Source organism: Schistocerca gregaria, chromosome 9 (assembly GCF_023897955.1).
Source record: "Schistocerca gregaria isolate iqSchGreg1 chromosome 9, iqSchGreg1.2, whole genome shotgun sequence".
Lineage (NCBI taxonomy): Eukaryota > Metazoa > Arthropoda > Insecta > Orthoptera > Acrididae > Schistocerca > Schistocerca gregaria.
The window spans coordinates 61,860,533-61,870,570 of record NC_064928.1 but is presented as its reverse complement, the minus strand read 5'-3'; the positions used below and the strand labels follow the sequence as shown (position 1 = coordinate 61,870,570).

At 49.4% G+C, this 10,038-nt stretch overlaps 1 non-coding gene across 1 annotated transcript; it reads left to right on the top strand.

Moving 5' to 3' along the window:
- Positions 1 to 1,835: 1,835 nt before the first annotated feature.
- On the top strand, positions 1,836 to 1,908 carry Trnaa-ggc (transfer RNA alanine (anticodon GGC)). The gene has a single exon. It is a non-coding gene; the product is annotated as a tRNA-Ala (tRNA).
- Positions 1,909 to 10,038: the final 8,130 nt, after the last annotated feature.

Here is a 10,038-nt window from a genome sequence, read left to right as displayed (position 1 = left end):
CTAAGGTATCAAGGCTTAACGTCATTGAAGTCTAGAGAGTGGACAACACGTTCGTCATACTCAGAGCGATGTCCGAACTCTATTTTCGACGTTATGCGTGCAACTTTCATTGTGGCCAACTACGATTCGATACAGAATGCACGAAACTGAAAGACACCCTCACTGATACACAGAGAGTAGTATTTGTCTGCGGAATAATGGGAGTGCAAGGGTCTGTGACGTTGATATGGCTGTATGTAGCACTATTAGTCACCGGGGAGGTGGGGGTAGCTCAGATGGTAGAGCGCTCGGTTGGCGTGCGAGAGGTACTGGGATCGATACCCAGCGCCTCCAGAATTTTTAACACACCTACATTCGCACCTTGCCATGCAAATGGAATAATTCACAACTAGCAGAGGTGTCTAGGCAAATACAAGCGAACGATTAGCATCCACAATTGGCAAGCGTGCTTTTATTCGTGCGCAGGAAGCACCCTCCTCCCACACCTACACTTAATTTAGAAACAGTACAAGTGTTCCCATAATATTCTCAAGCCTACGTCGGAAAGATATGCCTTTTGCCGAGTTCACGTAAATCCCACTGCACGTTCCCATTCTTTGCGTGCTGTCGGCTGCTACTGGTGTTGCTGGTTGTGACTGCTGATAACAGATGCCGTAGCAATCAATTCATGGAGTGAATTGTATGTTTTGAGATAGTCTGTCTCTGACAAGCAAGCGCAGGTGATATAGGTGCGAACACAGGAAGCTTGCAGCCCCTCGCTGCCTGCAGACACAGAGCAGCCACACTGGGAGAGCGGCCTAAGCCGTAGGCGAAATGTGCTCATTCGCTTTGGCGCGACGTCGAACTATAAATAAGGCTGCCACTAGCGTGAGCGTCGTGTAAAGTCGGAACAGTCGGCTGCATGGGTGATTGCCAAGTTTGGGGAGCGTTTCGGAGTATGATCAGTGCAATGGAGACGCGGAAACTTGTTGTGGCCCAGTGTTTTGCAGTTGGACGACAAGAGTGGTACACAGTAGCAAAGAGCGAGGCACTGAGATGGCATGAACAATGGAGTGCACAATGGGGCTCGAGATGTGCTTGTTATCTCAGGTGCTGTGTGGTTGTCGACAAGGAGTGAAATGGACCAATTTGTGACCGCCCTTTCAATTTAAGACGTTAAAAACAGACGGAATTTGCATTCGTAATACCAGAGCATCGAAACTACTTGGAACTCTTGTGTATATGAACGTGTCCGCGCCTTTGTACTCTGGTACCTTCGCCGCTACAAACCAACCAACCATCGTGTCCGTGCACATCAGAGTCGCAAAGAATGGAGAATAGGCAGGCTTTGTCGTGTGTGCAGCCGTAGCTCAGTTGGCAGATCGTTCGCTGAGTGTGTGGCTGGTCTCGGGTTCAAGCCCCGGCGCCTCCATGTTTTGTGGTCAGTGCATGGTAAGTGCTGGACGCGGCGAACCTAAAGGCACGCAAGAAGTTGCAAAACCAGCGTCACAGACTGATATGATGTGTACTGACATAAGGAGAGCAAGATGTAAGTGTGGGGACCGGCTGTTATCGAGGTGTCATCGAGTGAAGATCTGTCTAAGGTATCAAGGCTTAACGTCATTGAAGTCTAGAGAGTGGACAACACGTTCGTCATACTCAGAGCGATGTCCGAACTCTATTTTCGACGTTATGCGTGCCACTTTCATTGTGGCCAACTACGATTCGATACAGAATGCACGAAACCTGAAAGACACCCTCACTGATACACAGAGAGTAGGATTTGTCTGCGGAATAATGGGAGTGCAAGGGTCTGTGACGTTGATATGGCTGTATGTAGCTTTATTAGTCACCGGGGGGGCGTAGCTCAGATGGTAGAGCGCTCGGTTGGCGTGCGAGAGGTACTGGGATCGATACCCAGCGCCTCCAGAATTTTTAACACGCCTACATTCGCACCTTGCCATGCAAATGGAATAATTCACAACTAGCAGAGTTGTCTAGGCAGATACAAGCGAACGATTAGCATCCACAATTGGCAAGCGAGCTTTTATTCGTGCGCAGGAAGCACCCTCCTCCCACACCTACACTTAATTTAGAAACAGTACAAGTGTTCCCATAATATTCTCAAGCCTACGTCGGAAAGATATGCCTTTTGCCGAGTTCACGTAAATCCCACTGCTCGTTCCCATTCTTTGCGTGCAGTCGGCTGCTACTGGTGTTGCTGGTTGTGACTGCTGATAACAGATGCCGTAGCAATCATTTCATGGAGTGAATTGTATGTTTTGAGATAGTCTGTCTCTGACAAGCAAGCGCAGGTGATATAGGTGCGAACACAGGAAGCTTGCAGCCCCTCGCTGCCTGCAGACACAGAGCAGCCACACTGGGAGAGCGGCCTAAGCCGTAGGCGAAATATGCTCATTCGCTTTGGCGCGACGTCGAATTATAAATAAGGCTGCCACTAGCGTGAGCGTCGTGTAAAGTCGGAAAAGTCGGCTGCATGGGTGATTGCCAAGTTTGGGGAGCGTTTCGGAGTATGATCAGTGCAATGGAGACGCGGAAACTTGTTGTGGCCCAGTGTTTTGCAGTTGGACGACGAGAGTGGTACACAGTAGCAAAGAGCGAGGCACTGAGATGGCATGAACAATGCAGTGCACAATGGGGCTCGAGATGTGCTTGTTATCTCAGGTGCTGTGTGATTGTCGACAAGGAGTGAAATGGACCAATTTGTGACCGCCCTTTCAATTTAAGACGTTAAAAACAGACGGAATTTGTATTCGTAATACCAGAGCATCGAAACTACTTGGAACTCTTGTGTATATGAACGTGTCCGCGCCTTTGTACTCTGGTACCTTCGCCGCTACAAACCAACCAACCATCGTGTCCGTGCACATCAGAGTCGCAAAGAATGGAGAATAGGCAGGCTTTGTCGTGTGTGCAGCCGTAGCTCAGTTGGCAGATCGTTCGCTTAGTGTGTGAAAGGTCTCGGGTTCAAGCCCCGGCGCCTCCATGTTTTGTGGTCAGTGCATGGTAAGTGCTGGTCGCGGCGAACCTAAAGGCACGCAAGAAGTTGCAAAACCAGCGTCACAGACTGATATGATGTGTACTGACATAAGGAGAGCAAGATGTAAGTGTGGGGACCGGCTGTTATCGAGGTGTCATCGAGTGCAGATCTGTCTAAGGTATCAAGGCTTAACGTCATTGAAGTCTAGAGAGTGGACAACACGTTCGTCATACTCAGAGCGATGTCCGAACTCTATTTTCGACGTTATGCGTGCCACTTTCATTGTGGCCAACTACGATTCGATACAGAATGCACGAAACCTGAAAGACACCCTCACTGATACACAGAGAGTAGGATTTGTCTGCGGAATAATGGGAGTGCAAGGGTCTGTGACGTTGATATGGCTGTATGTAGCACTATTAGTCACCGGGGAAGTGGGCGTAGCTCAGATGGTAGAGCGCTCGGTTGGCGTGCGAGAGGTACTGGGATCGATACCCAGCGCCTCCAGAATTTTTAACACACCTACATTCGCACCTTGCCATGCAAATGGAATAATTCACAACTAGCAGAGGTGTCTAGGCAGATACAAGCGAACGATTAGCATCCACAATTGGCAAGCGTGCTTTTATTCATGCGCAGGAAGCACCCTCCTCCCACACCTACACTTAATTTAGAAACAGTACAAGTGTTCCCATAATATTCTCAGGCCTACGTCGGAAAGATATGCCTTTTGCCGAGTTCTCGTAAATCCCACTGAACGTACCCATTCTTTGCGTGCAGTCGGCTGCTACTGGTGTTGCTGGTTGTGACTGCTGATAACAGATGCCGTAGCAATCAATTCATGGAGTGAATTGTATGTTTTGAGATAGTCTGTCTCTGACAAGCAAGCGCAGGTGATATAGGTGCGAATACAGGAAGCTTGCAGCCCCTCGCTGCCTGCAGACACAGAGCAGCCACACTGGGAGAGCGGCCTAAGCCGTAGGCGAAATGTGCTCATTCGCTTTGGCGCGACGTCGAACTATAAATAAGGCTGCCACTAGCGTGAGCGTCGTGTAAAGTCGGAAAAGTCGGCTGCATGGGTGATTGCCAAGTTTGGGGAGCGTTTCGGAGTATGATCAGTGCAATGGAGACGCGGAAACTTGTTGTGGCCCAGTGTTTTGCAGTTGGACGACGAGAGTGGTACACAGTAGCAAAGAGCGAGGCACTGAGATGGCATGAACAATGCAGTGCACAATGGGGCTCGAGATGTGCTTGTTATCTCAGGTGCTGTGTGATTGTCGACAAGGAGTGAAATGGAGCAATTTGTGACCGCCCTTTCAATTTAAGACGTTAAAAACAGACGGAATTTGCATTCGTAATACCAGAGCATCGAAACTACTTGGAACTCTTGTGTATATGAACGTGTCCGCGCCTTTGTACTCTGGTACCTTCGCCGCTACAAACCAACCAACCATCGTGTCCGTGCACATCAGAGTCGCAAAGAATGGAGAATAGGCAGGCTTTGTCGTGTGTGCAGCCGTAGCTCAGTTGGCAGATCGTTCGCTTAGTGTGTGAAAGGTCTCGGGTTCAAGCCCCGGCGCCTCCATGTTTTGTGGTCACTGCATGGTAAGTGCTGGTCGCGGCGAACCTAAAGGCACGCAAGAAGTTGCAAAACTAGCGTCCCAGACTGATATGATGTGTACTGACATAAGGAGAGCAAGATGTAAGTGTGGGGACCGGCTGTTATCGAGGTGTCATCGAGTGCAGATCTGTCTAAGGTATCAAGGCTTAACGTCATTGAAGTCTAGAGAGTGGACAACACGTTCGTCATACTCAGAGCGACGTCCGAACTCTATTTTCGACGTTATGCGTGCCACTTTCATTGTGGCCAACTACGATTCGATACAGAATGCACGAAACCTGAAAGACACCCTCACTGATACACAGAGAGTAGGATTTGTCTGCGGAATAATGGGAGTGCAAGGGTCTGTGACGTTGATATGGCTGTATGTAGCACTATTAGTCACCGGGGGGGGTGGGCGTAGCTCAGATGGTAGAGCGCTCGGTTGGCGTGCGAGAGGTACTGGTATCGATACCCAGCGCCTCCAGAATTTTTAACACACCTACATTCGCACCTTGCCATGCAAATGGAATAATTCACAACTAGCAGAGGTGTCTAGGCAGATACAAGCGAACGATTAGCATCCACAATTGGCAAGCGTGCTTTTATTCGTGCGCCGGAAGCACCCTCCTTCCACACCTACACTTAATTTAGAAACAGTACAAGTGTTCCCATAATATTCTCAAGCCTACGTCGGAAAGATATGCCTTTTGCCGAGTTCACGTAAATCCCACTGCACGTTCCCATTCTTTGCGTGCAGTCGGCTGCTACTGGTGTTGCTGGTTGTGACTGCTGATAACAGATGCCGTAGCAATCAATTCATGGAGTGAATTGTATGTTTTGAGATAGTCTGTCTCTGACAAGCAAGCGCAGGTGATATAGGTGCGAACACAGGAAGCTTGCAGCCCCTCGCTGCCTGCAGACACAGAGCAGCCACACTGGGAGAGCGGCCTAAGCCGTAGGCGAAATGTGCTCATTCGCTTTGGCGCGACGTCGAACTATAAATAAGGCTGCCACTAGCGTGAGCGTTGCGTGAGCGTCGTGTAAAGTCGGAAAAGTCGGCTGCATGGGTGATTGCCAAGTTTGGGGAGCGTTTCGGAGTATGATCAGTGCAATGGAGACGCGGAAACTTGTTGTGGCCCAGTGTTTTGCAGTTGGACGACGAGAGTGGTACACAGTAGCAAAGAGCGAGGCACTGAGATGGCATGAACAATGCAGTGCACAATGGGGCTCGAGATGTGCTTGTTATCTCAGGTGCTGTGTGATTGTCGACAAGGAGTGAAATGGAGCAATTTGTGACCGCCCTTTCAATTTAAGACGTTAAAAACAGACGGAATTTGCATTCGTAATACCAGAGCATCGAAACTACTTGGAACTCTTGTGTATATGAACGTGTCCGCGCCTTTGTACTCTGGTACCTTCGCCGCTACAAACCAACCAACCATCGTGTCCGTGCACATCAGAGTCGCAAAGAATGGAGAATAGGCAGGCTTTGTCGTGTGTGCAGCCGTAGCTCAGTTGGCAGATCGTTCGCTTAGTGTGTGAAAGGTCTCGGGTTCAAGCCCCGGCGCCTCCATGTTTTGTGGTCAGTGCACGGTAAGTGCTGGTCGCGGCGAACCTAAAGGCACGCAAGAAGTTGCAAAACCAGCGTCACAGACTGATATGATGTGTACTAACATAAGGAGAGCAAGATGTAAGTGTGGGGACCGGCTGTTATCGAGGTGTCATCGAGTGGAGATCTGTCTAAGGTATCAAGGCTTAACGTCATTGAAGTCTAGAGAGTGGACAACACGTTCGTCATACTCAGAGCGATGTCCGAACTCTATTTTCGACGTTATGCGTGCCACTTTCATTGTGGCCAACTACGATTCGATACAGAATGCACGAAACCTGAAAGACACCCTCACTGATACACAGAGAGTAGGATTTGTCTGCGGAATAATGGGAGTGCAAGGGTCTGTGACGTTGATATGGCTGTATGTAGCACTATTAGTCACCGGGGGGTGGGCGTAGCTCAGATGGTAGAGCGCTCGGTTGGCGTGCGAGAGGTACTGGGATCGATACCCAGCGCTTCCAGAATTTTTAACACACCTACATTCGCACCTTGCCATGCAAATGGAATAATTCACAACTAGCAGAGGTGTCTAGGCAGATACAAGCGAACGATTAGCATCCACAATTGGCAAGCGTGCTTTTATTCGTGCGCAGGAAGCACCCTCCATCCACACCTACACTTAATTTAGAAACAGTACAAGTGTTCCCATAATATTCTCAAGCCTACGTCGGAAAGATATGCCTTTTGCCGAGTTCACGTATATCCCACTGCACGTTCCCATTCTTTGCGTGCAGTCGGCTGCTACTGGTGTTGCTGGTTGTGACTGCTGATAACAGATGCCGTAGCAATCAATTCATGGAGTGAATTGTATGTTTTGAGATAGTCTGTCTCTGACAAGCAAGCGCAGGTGATATAGGTGCGAACACAGGAAGCTTGCAGCCCCTCGCTGCCTGCAGACACAGAGCAGCCACACTGGGAGAGCGGCCTAAGCCGTAGGCGAAATGTGCTCATTCGCTTTGGCGCGACGTCGAACTATAAATAAGGCTGCCACTAGCGTGAGCGTTGCGTGAGCGTCGTGTAAAGTCGGAAAAGTCGGCTGCATGGGTGGTTGCCAAGTTTGGGGAGCGTTTCGGAGTATGATCAGTGCAATGGAGACGCGGAAACTTGTTGTGGCCCAGTGTTTTGCAGTTGGACGACAAGAGTGGTACACAGTAGCAAAGAGCGAGGCACTGAGATGACATGAACAATGGAGTGCACAATGAGGCTCGAGATGTGCTTGTTATCTCAGGTGCTGTGTGATTGTCGACAAGGAGTGAAATGGAGCAATTTGTGACCGCCCTTTCAATTTAAGACGTTAAAAACAGACGGAATTTGCATTCGTAATACCAGAGCATCGAAACTACTTGGAACTCTTGTGTATATGAACGTGTCCTCGCCTTTGTACTCTGGTACCTTCGCCGCTACAAACGAACCAACCATCGTGTCCGTGCACATCAGAGTCACAAAGAATGGAGAATAGGCAGGCTTTGTCGTGTGTGCAGCCGTAGCTCAGTTGGCAGATCGTTCGCTTAGTGTGTGAAAGGTCTCGGGTTCAAGCTCCGGCGCCTCCATGTTTTGTGGTCAGTGCATGGTAAGTGCTGGTCGCGGCGAACCTAAAGGCACGCAAGAAGTTGCAAAACCAGCGTCACAGACTGATATGATGTGTACTGACATAAGGAGAGCAAGATGTGAGTGTGGGGACCGGCTGTTATCGAGGTGTCATCGAGTGGAGATCTGTCTAAGGTATCAAGGCTTAAAGTCATTGAAGTCTAGATAGTGGACAACACGTTCGTCATACTCAGAGCGATGTCCGAACTCTATTTTCGACGTTATGCGTGCCACTTTCATTGTGGCCAACTACGATTCGATACAGAATGCACGAAACCTGAAAGACACCCTCACTGATACACAGAGAGTAGGATTTGTCTGCGGAATAATGGGAGTGCAAGGTTCTGTGACGTTGATATGGCTGTATGTAGCACTATTAGTCACCGGGGGGGTGGGCGTAGCTCAGATGGTAGAGCGCTCGGTTGGCATGCGAGAGGTACTGGGATCGATACCCAGCGCCTCCAGAATTTTTAACACACCTACATTCGCACCTTGCCATGCAAATGGAATAATTCACAACTATCAGAGGTGTCTAGGCAGATACAAGCGAACGATTAGCATCCACAATTGGCAAGCGTGCTTTTATTCGTGCGCAGGAAGCACCCTCCTTCCACACCTACACTTAATTTAGAAACAGTACAAGTGTTCCCATAATATTCTCAAGCCTACGTCGGAAAGATATGCCTTTTGCCGAGTTCACGTAAATCCCACTGCACGTTCCCATTCTTTGCGTGCAGTCGGCTGCTACTGGTGTTGCTGGTTGTGACTGCTGATAACAGATGCCGTAGCAATCAATTCATGGAGTGAATTGTATGTTTTGAGATAGTCTGTCTCTGACAAGCAAGCGCAGGTGATATAGGTGCGAACACAGGAAGCTTGCAGCCCCTCGCTGCCTGCAGACACAGAGCAGCCACACTGGGAGAGCGGCCTAAGCCGTAGGCGAAATGTGCTCATTCGCTTTGGCGCGACGTCGAACTATAAATAAGGCTGCCACTAGCGTGAGCGTCGTGTAAAGTCGGAAAAGTCGGCTGCATGGGTGATTGCCAAGTTTGGGGAGCGTTTCGGAGTATGATCAGTGCAATGGAGACACGGAAACTTGTTGTGGCCCAGTGTTTTGCAGTTGGACGACAAGAGTGGTACACAGTAGCAAAGAGCGAGGCACTGAGATGGCATGAACAATGCAGTGCACAATGGGGCTCGAGATGTGCTTGTTATCTCAGGTGCTGTGTGATTGTCGACAAGGAGTGAAATGGAGCAATTTGTGACCGCCCTTTCAATTTAAGACGTTAAAAACAGACGGAATTTGCATTCGTAATACCAGAGCATCGAAACTACTTGGAACTCTTGTGTATATGAACGTGTCCGCGCCTTTGTACTCTGGTACCTTCGCCGCTACAAACCTACCAACCATCGTGTCCGTGCACATCAGAGTCGCAAAGAATGGAGAATAGGCAGGCTTTGTCGTGTGTGCAGCCGTAGCTCAGTTGGCAGATCGTTCGCTGAGTGTGTGGCTGGTCTCGGGTTCAAGCCCCGGCGCCTCCATGTTTTGTGGTCAGTGCATGGTAAGTGCTGGACGCGGCGAACCTAAAGGCACGCAAGAAGTTGCAAAACCAGCGTCACAGACTGATATGATGTGTACTGACATAAGGAGAGCAAGATGTAAGTGTGGGGACCGGCTGTTATCGAGGTGTCATCGAGTGAAGATCTGTCTAAGGTATCAAGGCTTAACGTCATTGAAGTCTAGAGAGTGGACAACACGTTCGTCATACTCAGAGCGATGTCCGAACTCTATTTTCGACGTTATGCGTGCCACTTTCATTGTGGCCAACTACGATTCGATACAGAATGCACGAAACCTGAAAGACACCCTCACTGATACACAGAGAGTAGGATTTGTCTGCGGAATAATGGGAGTGCAAGGGTCTGTGACGTTGATATGGCTGTATGTAGCACTATTAGTCACCGGGGGGGTGGGCGTAGCTCAGATGGTAGAGCGCTCGGTTGGCGTGCGAGAGGTACTGGGATCGATACCCAGCGCCTCCAGAATTTTTAACACGCCTACATTCGCACCTTGCCATGCAAATGGAATAATTCACAACTAGCAGAGTTGTCTAGGCAGATACAAGCGAACGATTAGCATCCACAATTGGCAAGCGAGCTTTTATTCGTGCGCAGGAAGCACCCTCCTCCCACACCTACACTTAATTTAGAAACAGTACAAGTGTTCCCATAATATTCTCAAGCCTACGTCGGAAA